Raw genomic sequence first — 21,517 nt, 5'->3', positions numbered from 1 at the left:
GGTACGCTACATGATCAATTCTGTTGAATCAAAAACACTCAATTTATTGGCTGCTTTTTGTGAAGCTTAACTTATTTACGGCTAACGCTCGTGACAAATGGCAGTCACTGTCACCATCCAGAGAGGAATAAAATCCTAGGAAGGCCATTCGGCAATATAAGGTCAAAGTGGTTTGTTGAAGGGACGAGACAGTGTTGTATCGATTTGTTTACAGTAGTGTTGTAAGCACTTGTGGGCAAGCATCTCAGGGATAAAAAAAAGCAAACAAGTGACCTTGAAACACTCTCAGGGCACAATTACAGAGAGGCCTGAACTCTGCGGTCACTTTATTGCTTTCCACTCCCAAATGACCCATGTTCTTTACCAGGAACAGCACGAATATATGAAATGTGGGTGTGAGGCAGCTGCACTGCAGGCAGAGGCAATGGGAAGGAAACAGGTCAGTGTAATAGGCTAACCTGAAATGTAAAGTGTTAACTGTAAAATGCAATGTCCAGCTCACTTAATCCTATGCATAAACAGGTCACATTAAATGTAAATAACCCCCCCCCCCCTTACAAAAAACAAACAAAAAAAAACACATGTGGGGGAGCGAATTGTAATGAAGAGATCGTCCCCATGCGCAGTATCTTACAGCGATTGTGCTTTTCAAAGCAGCTCACTGCATAAAACATGAATACACAAACTTTCTACTATGTGCAATGATTTTGAATACTGGAAAAAAATTCTCTGCACACAGTCTGTGCGCACAAAGCTGCACTTTGCTAGTAGACATTACTTCTCTCGGGACATTGTCGCCATGACAAATAGTAAGGTTATTATAAAATAGTACAATTTTCTCAAATTAAAAGAAAACCTTTCCATAGTAAATTCTTTTCAAGTGTCAGTTACGCTACCATGTCTTGTAAAGTTCTTTGGATTGTTCAACACGGACATCTTCTAACTAGACTGAAATAGCCTTGTGTTTCCCATACCAAATTAGCAATAACCACATCTCCAATTCATCTGCTGGACATAAGGAAAATTATTGTCATGCCTCATTTAACTTGTAATGTAAATTTTCAGCAATTACATACTGTGATACCTTTTAATCAGTTTTTAAAATGTAAATTATACTTTGTACAAAGTGCTCAATTCCCCCATGGTTAGCAAAGATCTGTGTGACTTCATTCATGGAAGCAGATCTCAATGAACAATGCTATTTTTTTTTTTCAGGGGACCATGTGGGTCTCTTTCACAAAGGTAACGTGTGGCCATTCTGTGAGGCTGATCAGATCACAAAGATCAGAGCTGCAGCATGATGTGTTCTTGCCAAAGTGTTATTTAACCTATTGCTGTCTAGTCAACCTGGAGAGAAGTTTCCATGATCCAGTCACTGACTAACCGGATACAAAGATGGAATGCTGCTTTACATTTTGCTTTGGAATCCAGAGCAATCCCCATAAATGTGAATGGGGACTGCTCTGTACCGCAATTTAACAAGTTCAGAATATGCAATTAGCTCAGACTGGCTACATTACCATATGTTCAAGTTTTTCAGGTCTGCTCTATGGGGAGAGCATTGCGGTAGAGAGATCTTCGGATCCCTCAACGTGTCTTACTGCTCTCCCCTCCGGTCACTATCGCATAGGTGGCCACTTTGCACTAGTGAGCATAGAAAAGACAGGAGAGGGATCTTTGCAGAAACAACAGTTTTTTGTATCTGCTGTTCCTATTGAAGTTTTATATTAACTACACACAAACTTTCAATCCTTATCTCTGCGTTAAGGATTGAAAGGGTTCATGTTAAAAATGCTGTCTTTAATATGCCCCTGAATGAGATTAAGAATAGAATTATCATGTACTATGCATCTAAAAACAAAATTCAAAGAGTAATATCCTTTTTTCTTTACCAGGACAAGTGTAAGTGGAACAATACAAGTGACAATTTCAGTATAAGCAGAGAAAGCAAAGATACAGTCAACAATCCCATACGAGTAGAATGTAGGCTGAAAATTGAGCCTATTCCTTCTAGGTCTGCATGATCACATGTTTACATGGAGGGCATTTCATCCACATTATTCCATCGATAATATGAGATACAGAGCCATGGAATGTCTGTGCACACAATATGATCATATCTACTTCATCCTCGCTTAGGAATAGTATCAATCCAATATTAACCCTTGTGTTCCACTCATTTTGTACTAAGGGATCACTAAACACACATAAGTAACCAGTGACTATTGGGTACAATTCTAGTGAAAGGCAGACTGCACTATGCATATTTATCACCATAAGCATTTTTTTTTCTCTCTGCTTATAGTTGAAATACAAAAAAAAACAAAAAACTTCATGCTATAATGTTTCCATTAACTTTTTTTTGCCTTGGAAGCTGCAAGATACTCACCTGTCATGGCGATAAAAATAGAGAGCAGTAAAACTGGGTACACACTAAGGCTAGGTACAGACTGAAGAATTTTCCGACCAAAGTGTTATCTGCAACGATTGTACCTACGACTGAAGGTCTGATCGCTCGGGTGATTCAAGCGTACACACTACACACGATTTACCTTCAGATCTGTGCTCTTCATCTGGTCCTCTAAGTTTAGAGAATGACTGCACAGTATTCATGTCACACTGATTAAAACCGCCTTAATATATAGCTCAGTGTTCTCTCCAAAAAAATGTTGCCAGCAGGGGAACATTAAAAATATTGAATAATGTTGCAGGTTATTGCCCACACCTGCCAGGACTGGTCAGACTGGTGGTCAGTGGTCTACTACACACTGCTGGCTGTAGTGCTCACATGGTGCCTGTTCTAGGAGAAACAATGGTTTATTGTATTATAATAGCCCTCTGTTCGGCTCCTAGAGCCGGGTGGCAAGTAAAAACAGATGGGTGGAGCATACAGGAAATAGATGCTGGGGAGAACACTAGCTATCCACATGTCATAACAAGTTTCGTTAGCATCTGTGACTCATGTCAAAACAAATTATTCCATCTAAGGCACTCTACACCAGGACATGCTCGTCAGCCATTGTCAGCAATGAACATGACTGTAAACTCTATGTAGATCGTGAACATGAGTGCATACACACTACATGATTGAAATGAGAACAGTACGAGCAATCAAATGAAATGACAATCGGCACTTTGGAACGACTGTCCTTAATCAAGAATATACAGTAATGAAATATCTGATTGAACGGTCGTATCTTCCAGGGTCTACCTAGCCTAATGCAATTATCGTGCAGACCACACGATTAACAACCATTTGGTCAGATACTGCAAGAGTGTGTATGCTCCCACGATTATATTTTATTGTACCAAGGTACATCATATCATTTGATCAGTTTATAAACTTCCTAAAAATCATTATCAACCATGGAACATTGTCGGGCACTCACGACCAGCAGCATAAGATGTCTGTAGAGCGTAGAGTGCCAATCTTTTCAGCAGATTGCTAGGAGATAAAAATCACAGATCTGAAGGTAAATCACATAGGTGTGTACATATGAATCTGCATGATCATCTGGACTTTCTGTCTTTGGTAAATTTTGTTACAGAAATTGTTTCCGAAATAATTTTTAAAAGTGTGTACGCAGTTTAAGGGTTAGTAATCGCTCTGTAGGCCAGTTATGTTCAACTGATGACGTACACTGGCCCAGAACACATGTGGAACTAGAAGCTTGACTTCCCATTCCATTGTTAGAATGGCAAGAAAAAGGTCACATTTTGGATAGAACATAGGCTGGATATATACCTACTTGCCCACTCTCCCGAAATTGAATTCTGGGTAGGTTTCCCAGACTCCTAGTCAGGGGCGGGATGGGCAGGGGGGCATCGGCCCCCCGAGGCGGTCAGTCTAGCCCCTTTTTGGCACGGACCTGCCTTTTCTTCTACTGCAGCTGCCTCGGCATGCTACTTCAAAGACAGGAGCTGCCAAGAGGACTATTCTGGACTTATTACTTTGAATGTATCCTGTAGTACCTCTAATTCACCAGAGGTGCTGATATTGTACTATCTTGTCTGGTCCCTTCTCTCTACCAGGGGTTAATCTGCTGCACTAACTAGCCAGTTAGCCCCTTTTTGGCACATGCCATATTTCTTGATTACAGACGGCCGCATCACATGCGATGCGGCCGCATCAGCGCGTAGGCCGCATCACATGACACACGTTGCGACCGCCTCTGCGCCCCCCCCCCGGGCTGCATTTGCCATCCCGCGCCTGCTCCTAGTAGAGCAAGCTATTCTCCTGCATCCTGTCCACTTCCTAGTGAACTGGACAGAACGGGAGCCTCCATAACGCAATTCACAGTAAGTGGCAGCTGATGTGGGCCAAAAATTACACAATCACTGTGCCCCTTCCTTCCTCACACTTCATCTCCCCTCCAGCATCTTCCGGATGGGGAGGTGTAAAAAGTAAGGATATATGTTTTATCTACAAAACCTCCTCCCTCCCAAATCCGGGAGTAGGAAAAACACACCCATTTTTGCCAGCAAAAGGTCTCTTTGCCTCATAAATATACACACATTTTGTAATTTGCAGTGTGCCAGCAGGATATAAAAATCAATATACTCTTACACAATTCTCTTAACTATACTTTTTCTTTTGGGAGAGCGCTGAAACGTATAAAATGCAATGTTACTCCCACCACAAGCGGATGTGGAGTTCATACATTGTCAGATTCCAGAGCAGTGTTTTCTCTCTGGCTAAGGGGATAAAGATAATAAATAAAAAGTAAGAACATTTTCATTTGCCTACTGAATGCAAATGAATGTCGGAGCAGAAGCACCGTAGGACTTGGCTGGGTCAAAGGTTGGCATATGTAACCGCTGGATTCTAAATTGACAGCAAAGTGACTATATCATTTTAGAGGGCAGCACTTATTGGCAATTATATGCTAGGCTCGCAATGAAGTAAGCGCAGTGAGCACTGCCAGGAAAGCTGCATAGTGCTGCAGTGTACACATCACTTGCTGCTAATAGAATACTATGCAATTATTTTATATAAACATATCTATATTTATATCTTGCAGTGTCAAAGGAATGAGAATCAATTCATTTCCTAGCATGGAGAATTGAAACAGACATGTTTATGCCAGCAGGATTGCAGTGTAGACTTTTAGGTCTCATTCACACCTAGGTCCTGTTCCCTAGGTCACTGCACCTCTCACCGTAGACAGCAAAGTGGCAGTGGTTAGAATTACTGGGGTCATGGACTATTTCGACCAAGCCTTACCGTCTAGAAATTTGTATGTTCTCCCCTCGTTTGCGTAGGTATCCTCCAGATCCCTGTTTACATCCCACTGTCCAAAACCATTTAAGGAGCCCCTTGTGTGTTTGTGGTAGGGCATTTAGACTGCAAACGTCATTTCGGCAGGAACTTATGTGAATGATTACATATTCTCTGTACAGCAAAGCTTAATATGATTATATAAAATAATGCAGACAAAAGCTGCTCTGCACGTACAACAGATTTCAGTACGTTTTACCCATGTTCTTTACAAATGGTAAGAAGCTGCTTAGGGTAGGTCTACAGCTTGGAATATACATTGTGACGTAGCAATCGTTGACTTCTCTGTCGTGTATAACAAGCCAACCACAAATCTTTTGTGCTTTCCTCTGCATGTACGTAGTTATCGTTTTTACTGGTCACACCATCTGATCTGACTGTGTGCAAGAGGCTCTTCCAAATGATTAAACAATTTAGAAGTGCATGGGCCTGATCTCTGTTTTTGGTTCATTTTACCAGGGTAAAAATGAAACACTTCTTTAAGAGGGAAACATATGTAAGTTTACAAATTTCATGCAAAAAGCTTCAGAATTCTTTTTAAAAGACCTTCCTCGCATCTCAGCCTGTTTGTTAAGTGAAAGTGTAGTTCTGTCCTAACAAAAGATTCGGTGCCCTTGGTAAAGACTCAGCAGAGCACCAAAGGGGTGCCTGAATACCTTTGTCCCCCCTCCACCTGTTGGACCTTTTAGTTTCAGGAGTGGGGTTTAGGGATAAAGTTCTGAACCCCTGTGCACTTTTTTGGATCACTTCTTTAAGAGCTCACACACACTAGGGCTTTTACTTGCATATTTAACAGTAGTTTTAGAAGAAGAAAGAGAAAGAAGTTATATTGTAGGTGCACTGACACTTTCTGATGATCGTATTAAATTGTAAATGTAAGATATAACTTTTATTAAGTATTGGTTAAAATTAAGCGAAATATAGGTTAAAATACTCGCTATCTGTATATGTAATCTCTTAATATTAGGACTTATGCTGGTAAGGAATTATAGTAGCGCTGTGGTAATTATTATATCAGATATTCCTATTGTTGGTAACCACATCAAGATAACATCTCCCCTTTGTTAAATTAGGCTATAGTATTACTAATCAGTACAGAGGTTCGTGGTTAAGAAGGTATAGCCTATTAGCCTGAAAAGTAGTGAAATTACTAAGTAATACGGGGAGTGAATTGCTATCTACCTAAAGAATACCACCGAACTGACTCTGGGTATATCGGGGTATTATAGCAGCTGCCAAAGTGAGAGCTATCAAGTAAATAGACAGCGAGGACGCCGACGTGCGTTTCGCTAAGGTCTGCTTTTTCCAGTAGTACCATATCTCTAAATACATATACATTCACACATACAATGTATTTTTGTAAGCAAGTTTTTAAAGCTCCATGTAGGCTTCCTGATGCTTAATAGTAAAACGGTAAACAAATGGACCAAGCAGTGTTTCCCGAAACACTAATGCATGTTAAAAGCCAATGGGTATGGAAACAATGCTTTCTAGTGTCAGACCTGTCATGCACTACAAATCATTGTAAAACACATTTACAAAGATGCCAGTAGGTAGGAGACCTTAATGCAGAAGTCACTTTTTTCCATCTAAGGGGCATATTCAATTAGGTTTGTGATCGCGGTAACGCGCATTACCGAAGGTAATACTGACCACAATAATGCAGATTTTCCTTTGCAACCCTATGGGGTGCAAAAAGGAAAATCAGCCTTATTGTGGTGCCCCGGATAACCTTCTCGCTCCATTCCGGCACGTTAACGTGATCCTGGAACCTAGTTGAATATGCTCCTAAGTGTATAAACAGATATATATTAAAATCGATTTGTAAAATTTACTACACTTTGTAACAAAATATTTTTACACAAAACGGTCATTTTTGAGTTACTAAAATGAGAACTTCCAGGTGTCCTGTAGGCAAATATTGAATACACAAAATTATATTTCTTTCCTATAGTTAAGTGAACATGATTACTATATTACTCCTTTTTCCATCATTCAGGTTAATGAGATCTGATTCCATTCACTTATTGCCATATACAACAGTACAGTAACAATCAATCCACATGTGTCTCTCACTTCCAAAAATTTCTAGAGAACTCATCCCCATCGGAGTCTCTTATTTGTAAAAATGACCTGTATTTTAGGAAAGCCTATTTCTTTTTGTTAACTTGACTTTTTTTTTTTCCATATAGTCAAACCTGTGATTAGGGAGAACGCAATGATGTTGGTTTCCATGGAAACTGGGATTAAATATAACATCTAGCAAGTTCGGAGCAGCCCAGAGCTGTCCATTAGCAGGTATTAAAGCGCGCTCTATTTTACATCTGCAGACAATCATCATCAGAAGCACACACTGCAGAGAGAATGGAGACTTCCCCTCATGTAACATGTATGCAGGTATTGCACATGGATTCCCCCTTCCCCCCCAAAAGGAGACACATTCGGGAGCATTTACAAGTAATAAACCAAGTTATGTTTTATTTAGCAGTAGGTAAATTAGTCATGAAATGTATAACTGGATACCCTCTTAGGCTACATAATGACTAGAAAAAAAAAAAAAGTTACAAATCTAAAAATACGGTGTTAATTCTAGGAAAACTATTAGTGCTGTGACTTTCAAAATTAATTTAGTGTGTGAAATAAGGTAGCAGGCCCAATAGCTCTGGATGACAGGGTCGCCAGGACACCACTAATTTATAGTTGGGTTATCAGTGCATTTTTTAAAAAGCTGAAATACATACTTACCTTCTTCTACCAGACTCTCCAGGAAGCTCACAAAGTTCAGGGAGCTCTCCTGAACAGCCAGAGGAGTAGGAGGCCACCCTCCCAGATCCTGCCTGATTTTCTTGAGATGTAGGTGGAGCTATAATTAAGCAATTTGCTGCCTTGCAGCTTTATTATTTGGAAGATCTGAGCGTACAAACCTATTGTGACTTTACAAGAGCCTTGTACAACTGTCACTATCATTTCATAACCTATATTCATTTTAAGGGTCTGCCATAGTCTGAAATAGAAAAGGAGGTGTGCAACCTGTGTCTGGGCTCTAAGTGGGGCCCTGAAGCCAGTATTAGGATGGTTCAGATAAGCAAGCATGACAAGCCAAAGACAAGTTCCTCCTCACGCTTCACTGGTTTCCGACCACACCAATAGTCTGTTTTCTCACCCTTCTAGAATGTTCGCTCTAATGAGCAGGACCCTCTCTAACTTTTATCCTCTGTTCTCACCTTCTTGTCCTCTTGTAAAGGTTCCTTTATTTTCTAAGTTGTGTCTTCTGCTTTTGTTTCATCTCTTACTACTTTATTTGTATTATGTTCAGTTTGTGTAATGACTACTATACAGCGCTGCAGATTCTGTGATGCCTCAAATAATGAAGTTTATAGATAAACAATTCTAAGTAGAATACAAATATATGGCAGTCTTATGATTGTCCAATTCCTTGGCTAAAAACCACACACATTACTCATTAATTAGAACAGGTGCAAAGGAAAAGGGGAGAATTTCACATAACCAGACATTATTTCCTTAATTTTCAAAAGCAATTTTTTTTGAAAATTAAGGACAACGTGTGATTTGTTGCACCACTGCCTTCCCCTAGGAAATCAGTTTCTATAAATGTCCCCAACACTGATCACAAATTGAAAATAAAACTATCAAAACTACTGATCCTTTTGTTGAATAAATCAAACATATTCAGACTAATCAGAAAAATCAATGTTCCCGGTCCATAAACCAATCGACATTTATATAGAGCCAACATATTCCGTAGTGCTTTACAATTCGGAACAAACATAGTAATTAAACAGTACTGGTCATTACAGAGAGGGAAGAGGACCCTACTTGCAAGCTTACAATCTATTTAATAGATAACAGTGAACATTGTTCATAAGAATCAATTATCTCTATTTTATCTGTCAGCTTGTTAACCACCAAAATGACAGCTGGATCATGTGGTGAATGTTAAAAAACATTTATGATTACTTAACTTTTAAATATACAATCAGAATCCCAAAAAGTAATATGTGCAGTGTTTAGCTCTACTAGCCAGATCAAATTACTTTGAATCTTAAGACTGGACAATATAAAAGTGAAACAGGATTTTAGAATCACTTTCGTTCAGGTTCATGTGCAACTTGATTTATGAAACTACTGAACTTGATACAGCTCATAAAACAAATGCTCTCAATCACTTGAGGGCATCTTATCCAGATCTGATCTATGGAGGAGTACAAGTATTAGTAACAGATTCCCATACAATCCTGTGAAGCTCAGGAAACCATGCACTTATGGTGGGGAGATACCCATGGACAGGGATGAACACTGATTCTGAGCAATAAAATTCAAGATAACGAAACATACTATAATTATACAGGGAAGACTACTTTAGCTATGCTGAGCGACACTCCTTGGGATCCCCTAATTGAATTTCAACTAATTTAAAAAGCAAATATTGCTTCAAATTTTATTACTAATAAAAGGAGTCACACTGGAGGCTGGCAAAAAGAACACACTATAAAAGCTGGAGAGCACTACTGCAAAATTACCAGGATGACGACTGAGAAGGAACCTCTGCAGAACTTACAATATCGCCATCTGCTGGCAGTAAATGTTTCTGCATTAGCATAGGTCTGCTTCCAGATTCAAAGTTCTAAAAGAGTATATTAACATACATTAACCCTTTTTGCAATAGGAGTATAATTAGTAAGTAATACTTCATGTGGAAGTGTAAAGGAATGAGTTCAGTTAATTTTAGCACCTTATTAAAAGGAGAAACACATAGCAGCATATATAGCTTCCTATGGATCAGCACTGACAAATACTAAGACAATGATCACAAACAGAAAAAGACAACATCTTAGAAATGCTGTTCTCAGACACACCCTCTGTGGGACAGTAGTCATTCCATATTCATTTATCATAAAAGGAAACCCTCTACAGCAGCTTTTACAATAGGTTAATTGCTCTGTATCATGTTTTCGTAACGAGGCTAATTCCGTGTGGCGTAAAGCTGAATGATCGTGACTCATCGCAGAGATCCAAAAATTTCACATTGCCCCTTACACTGAATTTGCATAAAAATGCAATCCAATTATAGCAAGCAAAAGGAATTTGTGAATATCAGCAGACCTTATAATTGCTTAATTAAGGATGGAAACACAGGGAAACAATCACACCAACGTCTGGCTGATTCATTAGCACCATAGCCATAGCCGTGTAAAGTTCTCATCTAAAACATAGATCTATCCTAATTGTGCCATTTTCTATGGCAAGGACAAAAGATTTGCCACTGTGCTATATAAATGACCACCTTCTCATGTATTTGAGCAACCGCTCACAAACCCTTTAGACTGCAGAATTTCACAACCATTTACCAGTAAGACAGATAGGTTATGCGATGTGTGAGCAGCCAGGACATGGAGAGCGCCCAGCCCTGAGCACCGGAATGCTGCATCCACAGAGCTTCAGGCACAACTACTGTCCATACTCCTGTGGCTTCCCTCTCTGCTGGAACCAGATGACTACATTAACCCCTATGTGACCAATTTAGATAGCAGAACACAAAAAAAAACCCTACATTTTGAGCATATTCAGATGGAAAAACAAAAACAAAAACAAAAAACAAAAGAAAAGAAAGAACATGTTAGCATAACGCAGAAAATATAAAGCACACAAGGGACAAGTGTTAGAACAGAGACTGCCATAACATTTACCTTTAAAAATGGAGGAAACCACATGCGAATCTGCATTTTTATTACTTCTAAATATGAAACCTACAAAAACAATTCTAAAAAATTCATGCACAAGTGGCCCTCCTGACCAGATTAAATGTCCCTCTTTGGCACATCATTATGATTTTCACAGCAAAGTGCAGGCTGCTTTTACAGGACATGTAGCATGTGAGTACATGACAGGATGGTGATTCTTTTCTTGATAGAACGACTAATCAATCCCCAGTGAAACCTACATTATTCTGTTCTTGTATCATCCCACAATTCTCTGCAAAGGTAATATGCAATCCCACCATTTATGTCCTAATATATATATATATATATATATATATATATATATATATATATATATATATATATATATATATATATATATATATATATATATATATATATATCTATCTCAAATGTACTTTTACATTGTGCCATTTATTTTTTCTTAGAGAAAAACTACTCCCTTACTTCACAATACACAAATATACACCAATCAGCCACAATATTAAAACCACTACAACGTAAAGTGAATACCACTGACAATCTCATTACAATGGCACCAATCAAGGGATGGGATATATTATGCAGCAAGTGAACAGTCCAGTTCTTGAAGTTGATACTGAATGAACATCGAACGATCTGAGCATCTCATAAAGGTCAGAGCATCTCCAAAACAGCAGCTTGTGGGGTGTTCCCAGTATACAGTGGTTAGTACCTACCAAAATAGGTCCAAAGATGGCCAAAGCTCACTGACGCACATGGGGAGTGAAGGCTAGCCAGTCTGATCCAATTGCACAGAAGAGATAATGTAGCAGACACTGCTTAAAAACTTAATGCTGGTTATGATAGAAAGTCGTCAGAACACACAGTGCATTGCAGCTTGCTGTGTAGCCACAGACCGGTCAGAGTGTCCGTTGTGACCCCTGACCACTGCCGAAAGTACCTACAATAGGCATGAGTGCCAGAACTGGACCATGCAGCAATGGAAGATGGCCATGTCTGATGAATTAAGGTTTTCAGCTGGGTGCGTCATTTACCTGGGGAAGAGACGTCACCAGGATGCACAATGGGAAGAAGACAGGTAGTGTGATGCTCTGGGCAATGTTCTGCTGGGAAACCTGGCATTCATGTGGATGTTACTTTGACACATACAACCTACCGAAACACTGTTGCAAGCTAAGTACAACCCTCCATGCCAACAGTATTCCCTGATTGCAGTGGCCTCCACAATCCCCAGATCTCAAACCAAACGAGCATCTATGGCATGTGCATGATAAACAAGTCAGAGCCACGGAGGCCGCACCTCGCAACTTACAGTATTTGCTAAAGTCTTTGCGCCAGATACCACAGGACACCTTCAGAGGTCTTGTGGAGTCCATGCCTCAATAAGTGAGATCTGTTTCGGCAGCACAAGAGGGGTGGACACAGACAATATTAGGAAGGTGGTTTTAATGTTGTGCCTGATCGGTGTATATTTACTAACAAATTGCTTTCCACCAATTGATAGTAGTCCCAGGTAAGTGACAGCAGACTCCGTGGTCTAGGCATGATGGGATTAACTAGATGCCTTGGCTGTGTTTAGGTATGGTGTCCACAACTCTTCATCTCTACAGACAGGACAAATCGCATTTATTACCTGCAAGTCCACATGGACTCAAACTGGAGGTCTTAAAATGTTGCGTCCACCAGCATGTACTGGAATGACTCCTATCCTGGCTGCTAAGGAATAGAGCCAGCAGCTCTGATGTCTCCCATGCCTGACTGCTTGTCCAGCAGATAAGAAAGGCTGTGGAGAGTGCAGGGACACAAAACTAGAGGAGAGGAAATCCCTAGACAGATGAAATAGGAGAGCTGAGAAGGGTTAGATGGCAATTGAATTATCTACCTGATGGAAGTGGTTGCACAAGCATTACTTACCCCTTACATCTCTTGACACTGAGGTTTTGGTCACTCAGTTTGGGGAGAAGAAAAGAGAAGGGAAGAAGGGAAGAAAAGAGAAGGGAAGAAGGGAAGAAAAGAGAAGGGAAGAAGGGAAGAAAAGAGAAGGGAAGAGAAGGGAAGAAAAGAGAAGGGAAGAAAAGAGAAGGGAAGAAGGGAAGAAAAGAGAAGGGAAGAAGGGAAGAAAAGAGAAGGGAAGAAGGGAAGAAGGGAAGAAAAGAGAAGGGAAGAAGGGAAGAAAAGAGAAGGGAAGAAGGGAAGAAAAGAGAAGGGAAGAAGGGAAGAAAAGAGAAGGGAAGAAGGGAAGAAAAAAGAGAAGGGAAGAAAAAAAGAGAAGGGAAGAAAAAAAGAGAAGGGAAGAAAAAAAAGAGAAGGGAAGAAAAAAAAGAGAAGGGAAGAAAAAAAAGAGAAGGGAAGAAAAAAAGAGAAGGGAAGAAAAAAAAGAGAAGGGAAGAAAAAAAAGAGAAGGGAAGAAAAAAAGAGAAGGGAAGAAAAAAAAGAGAAGGGAAGAAAAAAAGAGAAGGGAAGAGGGAAAGGAAGAAAAGAGAAGAGAAGAAAAGGGAAGAAAAGAGAAGAGGGAAAGGAAGGGAAGAAAAGAGAAGAGGGAAAGGAAGAAAAGAGAAGAGAAGAGGGAAAGGAAGAAAAGAGAAGAGAAGAGGGAAAGGAAGAAAAGAGAAGAGAAGAGGGAAAGGAAGAAAAGAGAAGAGAAGAGGGAAAGGAAGAAAAGAGAAGAGAAGAGGGAAAGGAAGAAAAGAGAAGAGAAGAGGGAAAGGAAGAAAAGAGAAGAGAAGAGGGAAAGGAAGAAAAGAGAAGAGAAGAGGGAAAGGAAGAAAAGAGAAGAGAAGAGGGAAAGGAAGAAAAGAGAAGAGAAGAGGGAAAGGAAGAAAAGAGAAGAGAAGAGGGAAAGGAAGAAAAGAGAAGAGAAGAGGGAAAGGAAGAAAAGAGAAGAGAAGAGGGAAAGGAAGAAAAGAGAAGAGAAGAGGGAAAGGAAGAAAAGAGAAGAGAAGAGGGAAAGGAAGAAAAGAGAAGAGAAGAGGGAAAGGAAGAAAAGAGAAGAGAAGAGGGAAAGGAAGAAAAGAGAAGAGGGAAAGGAAGAAAAGAGGAGAGGGAAATGAAGAAAAGAGGAGAGAAGAGGGAAAGGAAGAAAAGAGGAGAGAAGAGGGAAAGGAAGAAAAGAGGAGAGAAGAGGGAAAGGAAGAAAAGAGAAGAGAACAGGGAAAGGAAGAAAAGAGAAGAGGGAAAGGAAGAAAAGAGGAGGAGGGAAATGAAGAAAAGAGGAGAGAAAGGGATCATTTGGGGCTCATTAGTAATAAAGGGCTGTGATTGGTTGACTCCCGAATATCTCAGTCTTTAACCATTAACAAGTTGTGAGTTTACTTCACCCCTTTTTCTTGCAATACCCTTCTCATCCATGTATTAGTAAACAAGACAACATTCTAATTCTTGCTAACCACCACCCAAACATAAATTACATATACACACACACTCACACTCTTCCAGGCCGCTTCTAGTATGATCAAACCAAGCAGACTATAAGTATCCTTTTTGCTGTAGATACAGAATAAGCACTAGCCTAACCAGTGAAGTGTTTGTAGGTAACAGTATATACACTACATGATGAAATGTCCCCATTGATTTGATTGTAAGATGCTTGCAGTTATATAGTGCCATTTTCCATTTAGTTCATACTAAAAAGAGAGGACCTATGAATCTTCTATCTATATCTATATATAGAAAATATCTATGCTTAGGTTTAGGGTTTACTTTCCAAAGATTGGTATCCAGTTCTATCCAATGCATGGTGGGCAAAATATACTGTTCGTTAACCTGAATTTTTCACTTTGGAGTCATGTTGATTTTCTGGTTGTGAAGATTATCCTACCTTTAGCTGTCCCATTATATAAGCCACAAAAGAAACTTAGTAATCCAATATACTGCTATAGAACAGTCTGCTATTATATACATTAGAGCATAGAGACACAATGTACACAGTGTTGACTGTGACAGTTCAAGGCTTGTAAATTAAGTTTTTCTTTAGACATGCATATATCTAGTGACACGCCAGGGTTAATAGGCCTCCCTCCCACTGGAGTAAACTCACTCGGCAGCTGATTGAACAAATCACCAAGTCCCTTCTCCTCCATCCATCCCCTGTGCCCAGAGGGAAGCTATGAGCATGCAGAAATGAGTAAATAGCTGCATAGCAAAAAAAGAAACACACACAACAACAATCTAGCTGGCAGCTGGGTGCCAATACAGCAGAAATGTGTTATACACAGGAGGAGGAAAAGAGAAAGGGCTGAATGCAATAATGGGGCTTATGGGGTCCAATACAGATTCAAAGCAAGCTGGGATATAGTATATAATGGAGCTTTGAAGATGAAAATAAAACATTGGGGAGGAGGCAGAAAACATGACCTATATAGAATATATATATTACACATATTTAGTGTTCGAGCCATCTAATAGAGGAAGGGGTATCCTCCAATGACAGATGTTGCAAGTCAATCACACTCAATTTCAGCAAGCACAATAAGTGCACTTCATGTTCTTCTTAAAAGTATGCGTACAAAAAGGAAAATATTTAACAGTTAACAGAAACTTCAACCATATTTTTTATTTTTTTTTTAGTCTCCAAATCGGGCTGGTATAAAACAAAAATGCACTTCATCAAGCCCTGACGCCAAATTGTCTGCAATAAAGTCGTCGCTATTCATTGCACCACTATTTGTCTTTGCTTCAGTGAGTGTGCTAAAGTTTGTATTCTTATATGAAAGTGTAAAATGAAACGAAAAAAATTTCGCTATTCCATCAGAATCTAATCATAACACTCTAGTAGGAAAACGGAATTGTTATGTAAAAATCCACACAGCTTCAGTCCTTTAAAACAGTACATTTGTATTTCACAATATCACTATATTAAGAGCTGTAATAAGTGCAGACGCAACGTATAAGGCTTGTATAGCAAGATTCAGGTTTGTCAAAATACGGATTTCCCAAAAAAGTTAGTTCAGCTACTGATAGCGCTAGCTATCTTGCCACCGACATAACATTCGGTGCAAATTTTAAATGAAAGAGGGTTTTTGTCTCACCAGTATGTTTATTATTTGGCTCAATACACTTGCAAGTTTGTGAATCCCTAAAGTATTAGTACCTCGCAGATTCTCTCCTATATACATAGATGCTATTAGCATTAGAAAAGATATTGGAATCTTAAGCAGACAACATAACACTAAAAAATTATATTACGGGGATATATATACGCAAGATAACAGGTTCTCATCATTTATGGTAACAGGTGCACATTAATCTACAACAGCAGCATTATGCAACACTGGCTGCGCACCGCAGGACACACAAAAGCAGGATGAATGGGCATATTGTTTACTTCTGCAGGGGAACTCAGCATCTCCACTTTTGTCATTTAGTGTCATCTTACAGAGAAATTTTCATACATCATCTGTACTTATTCTTCAAGCTCTACATAAAACGCCTACAGGCAACTTTTAGAGGTCCTCAATAACCCTACAAACATAAAAAGCCAGGTCTCAGCAACACATTTAATGCATCTGGAAAATCCGTTCATTTCACGCCAAAAACCCGGTGTTTGTTATGCCTCTTTTGATTGTAATGGTCCAAGATAAAGTATCCTTTATTCTGCCAGTAAAATGCCAGAAACATTTCTGTAATCCAAGGACAGATCTGTAGGTTTACTACAAATAACTGACCCAATTCAATATCCTTGTATGTATTAATTAACCAATACAGAACTACATAAGCCTGCCTCTCACACACCTTACTCGCCTCCTCTCTAACAACCTGCAAAGGGATAATGGACATGTAGATGCTTTTGGTTGTGTTTTTGTCCCAACCTCTCATTCTAATCAAAATGGTCCATGAAGGAAACAAAAATATCCTCAACATGAAGCAATATTTCACTACCATGTATTTGTCCTGTTACCACAATAAGTTATATAATGGAGGTGTATAATCTATAATCATAAAAAAATATATATACTTGCTTGTTAGTTCAACCTAAACATCACTGAGTAAGCACATCCATTGTGGCTGGTAGCAATTTCAGTAATTGATACTGCAATAGCAACAGTGTAAAATATGACACCAGAGCAATTGTTTCGAGTTTTGTCTGTAGGACAACTCCTCTTAAAGAACACTCAGGCAGATCTCCCTCTGCTGGCAAAATAAACAGATTTAAATAGAGGCATTTGATTGTGCTCCACAGCAGCAGAGCCCCTCTCCTGGACAGAAAGCGTAAAACATCCAGCTTATATTTATACCACCAAACACAGCACAAATACCCCAGCATGAAGTCCATGCAAGGATGTGCTGTGTTGCTAGATGAATATATTCATGCACAGAACACACTACCAAAATGGTCAGAGCAATCATAAAACCAGTAACACTTCTGGTGCATAATAAAGCAGCATTTCCTCTTCCTACACATTGTTTGGAGAAAGGGAATTCAGTGTTTTTAAACAGCAACTTTATTAAAACAAACCAAAAACAGAAAGATTGTCAACAGCCAGAGCAAAATTATAATTTGCTCCGAACAAATGTAAATAATGTGAGCTGCAGAGAAATTAACACCACACACTGCACCACTGTCGTGTACTTGGGACAAACAGCTCCAGCAAATATTTTCTCTCATCGAGACCCAAAATTTGTTCTGTGAAACCCAGCAACATTTTTTTTTGGCTTTCCAATCTTTCAGAATGCAGTGCTGTGGGGTAACACCACTGTATCACTGAGCTGTCTGGAGCCTGATTTAATCAGCTAACGGGTGAATCCTGCCTGTAAAGAGCGGACAGTTGCAGAGGAGGCAGCAGAATGAAGTCTGAAGTAGGAGGGTGGGACCAGACAGTGCCAAGGCTGCAAAGCAGTGACGATCATCGGAAGCAACCAAATGAAGCAGTATTACGCCACAGTAGCTTAGAGCAAAGCTTTATTAAGTTGCATACTTGATGTCCAAATCAAAGTCAGACCCTTGTAGAATATAAGTTGTTACATATTTGCCTGATGAAAAGCAGAATAACCCTTTAACTGCTGGATCGGAGTCTGCTTAAGAATGAGTTATGCTATGAATACTGAAAAAGATAAATCTGAAACTGCTCTAAAATACCAATCACAAATTGGCCTAAAGAAACTGTGTCACAAACACTCTGGGCTTCATTTTGCAGTGCAAAAAGGAGTTGACGCTATGGAATTTAGACCAAATGCAGATAACACAGCTGTGCAGGCAGACCTGTATTCAGATACATCCCTGTCCCTGTAGAGAGAATGTCCACTGTCAAAGCACTGTTAGGTAAACTCTTCTAGATAGTGTGTAGATGACAAATGTTCAGATGTAACTAGGGAAGGTACATTGTAACAGTCTTCAGAAATTAACAGCCGACACTACTAAATAAAAAATAAAGTCAGATTTCACTAACATTTTAATGGCAGTAAAGGCAAGCAAACTGGTATGGGGAAGGGACATATTCAGAAACTGCACGCACCCTTTACTAGTGTTCACTCAAGGCCAATGGAGTGTGGCGATGGTTTCACATGCAGTGTCACTGGCAGTTTCTTAACAGGACTAACATTAGGTGTAAAAATGAATGACATGTGACACCACACCTTTCAAAGGGGGATATATAAATAAAATGGTAAATATATAAATCAAATGCCCAACTTCTGGATATATAGGCTAGAATTGTTCTAGATACATTTTTTTTCTCTTAAATCCAAGATAAACTACTCTTTATTTCTGCAAGTTCCTATTGCAGTTTATGGAGATCTTTTAGCCATCTACTAAGCCTCCACATACATTAACACCTGCAAATTACAAAGCTGCACCACAAAAGCGCAACAACTGAGCACAATCAAAACGACATCTATTTTTGGAAACACTGAGAGACAGAGGACTGGCTGGTGGTTTGTGATCCTGAAAGTAAAGCCAAGCTGATTACACTGCCAGCAAGAGGGAAACAAGAGCAACAGGTCCACTGGTCATGGCTGGTTGGGAAATATTAAATGCACATAAAAACACAGCAAGGAACAATTCGTCCCTCACAAACCGACTCAGGCTAAGAAAGTCTAACAGTTTACATTTAGCCAAACACATTTTACTTATGACAGGAAGCATTGAGTTAACATTTCTATCACTGGACACCACTTCCTTACTGGACATTTTAGTGCTAAAAAGCTTCAAAAGAATATTGGTTTATCACCATAACTGCAGTCAATATAAAATTAAGGTTCACAAATATCAAATGACTGTAGGGCAGAGTGCACAGCCAAGCAGCATTGTATCACAAGGCAACAAAACTGCCCAAGCATATACACACACAAAGTTGAAAGCCACAAAGTTTAAAAAAAAAATCAAAAAAAAATCAATGTACTTAGTAAAAGTTGAAGGAATGCACAACAAGCAAATAAACGCAAGTCAGCTGAAGATAGAATGCCCCCTTAACCTTTTCAGTGCCATAGGATTGGGAATAGAGTGTGGCAAACAAGATTTTTGATATGTAGGCCAAGCATAATTCACATGAAGGTATTCTTCTAGACCATCCATTTGTGTACATCTCACAAACTATAAGCATCAGTTTGAGATACAGATAAAAGGTTTCATAAACGTAAAATCCTGAGGAAAATGCCAAAGTAGGAATGATGCATAACAGCATTCACTTATTAAATGATTAGTCAGTCACTTGGCACAGGTCTCACAGTCAGGTGGGTGGTATCAATTGTATTGTATGGTGAGAGAAGGCACTACAGGCTCATCACAGTTTGAGAGATGTATGCCACCAATAGCCACCAAAGACTGTGCAGTTGCTAGGGAGGGTGATTCCCAAACATGATTTTTTTTTTTCAATTTCATTATTTTACCTACAAGAAGAAGAAAAAAAATAATAAAAGGGCATGCTTCCCCTTTCCAATGGCAATGTGCTGGCGACAGGTCACTCTAATGATACCACATGCAATGTTTGGAAGGACCTCATTGGAATGAAACCAATTTTAATTTTTATTCACCCGGGAGTGTTGAAGGATGTACTTAAAAGCTACCCAGTCGTAAAAAATGACTCACCACAATTTCTGAACATGAATTTAAAAGCATTCTCCGGTTTCTATTCAGTAAACTGCAGGTTTGAAATAGTGGAGATGTTGCCTATAGCAACCATTTAGATTCTAGCTGTCATTTTGTAGAATGTACTAAATAAATAACTAGAATCTGATTGGTTGCTATAGGCAACATCTCCACTTTTTCAAACCAGCAATCTTTTTATAGGTGATCAAAGTAAATGGTCTTCCCAACGACCTCTCAAAAATATTGATGTTCCAAAATAAGAGGCGAAACCTGACCTTCCCATAACACTCTAGCAGTGCAAAGCCAAACAAGTTTTGTGAAAATTATGGTCCCATTAGTGCACCAACATAAACCTGTATTTCAGTTAACTAATTTTAATACCCAAAATTAAACATTTAAAACCAACCATTTCAATCACACTTTGCTTCAACAGCGCAAATACCCACTGTGATAAAATATCTGCATTGGCACTGCTTGGCTTTCAACAGAGATTACAGCACAGCAGGTAACGTCAGTGGTGGCCATCTTAATGACATTTAACTCTGCACCTTAGTACATGAATGTGCAGGATACACAGAATTACTAAATTACTGCATCTCTCCAGCTGTTGATATAAAGAGCAGAGAGCAGATAAAGAGGTATACTGACAGCTCACACGGCTATAAAAGAAATACAATCATATTATATATAGCAGTCACAGCAAATGATCAGTGGATTCCTAAACCAATAAATAGAGCTAGAAAAAAAAGTAGTAGCAATATATGTATTTTGTGGAACAATGCTGTGATTTCTGATTTCCTTATTTAACTATAAAATATATCCCCTTATTGTATATATGATCACAGAACTCTTCTGTGACAAATGTGTTCTAATCTACAATAGTGGAGAAGTTATTCCATAGGTCACTTTTAATGAGCTGGAATCTGTCAAAGACAAGGATTCATTTCCCCAACACTAACTACCTGTAACAGTGTTGTTTAACAGTTTTTGGACAATTCCAAAAAGTTGTTTTGAACCATCGAATCAAACCAAAACATTGTCTGCAACAGATTATGGATACAAGTAAGATAAAAGAACCCCTGGGTAAAATTGCCATTGGCTGTTTGAGTCTGAGATTGCTTTGATTACCAGCTTTAGTTATATGTATTGCACAATATAGGAACTCTCACTGTTTAGAGTTAGGGCCACCCTATTAGCAGAAGCGCCATGAAGTGGCGGGTGGGTTTCCATACATTTACAAATGTGCGCAATAGAGATTTCTGCATTTTTATTTAGAAGTAGAAATGGCAGCTCCTTTGCTGGCTATAGCAGTGTGCTGGGGATTTTTCCCCGTGTTTGTTCCATTCAGAATAGCGCCACACTTTTAAGCACCTGCTATGAACCTATAAATCGATTGAGCAACTTCCACTTCTGTATAGATTTAGTTATAGGCCTTTGCCTGCAAACTCAAAACCCTAACTGTAATTTTATCCCTTTAAAATAGCTGCAGAGTGT

General features: G+C 39.2%; 1 protein-coding gene across 2 annotated transcripts in view; it reads right to left on the bottom strand.

The window, feature by feature from the left end:
* The window catches only part of SND1 (staphylococcal nuclease and tudor domain containing 1), a 479,575-nt gene that overhangs the window by 225,835 nt on the left and 232,223 nt on the right, over positions 1-21,517 (bottom strand). The window lies entirely within an intron of this gene.

This window comes from Mixophyes fleayi, chromosome 4 (genome assembly GCF_038048845.1).
Source record: "Mixophyes fleayi isolate aMixFle1 chromosome 4, aMixFle1.hap1, whole genome shotgun sequence".
Taxonomy (NCBI): domain Eukaryota; kingdom Metazoa; phylum Chordata; class Amphibia; order Anura; family Limnodynastidae; genus Mixophyes; species Mixophyes fleayi.
The sequence above is the reverse complement of the archived record's forward strand: the minus strand, read 5'-3'. Positions and strand labels throughout refer to the sequence as shown.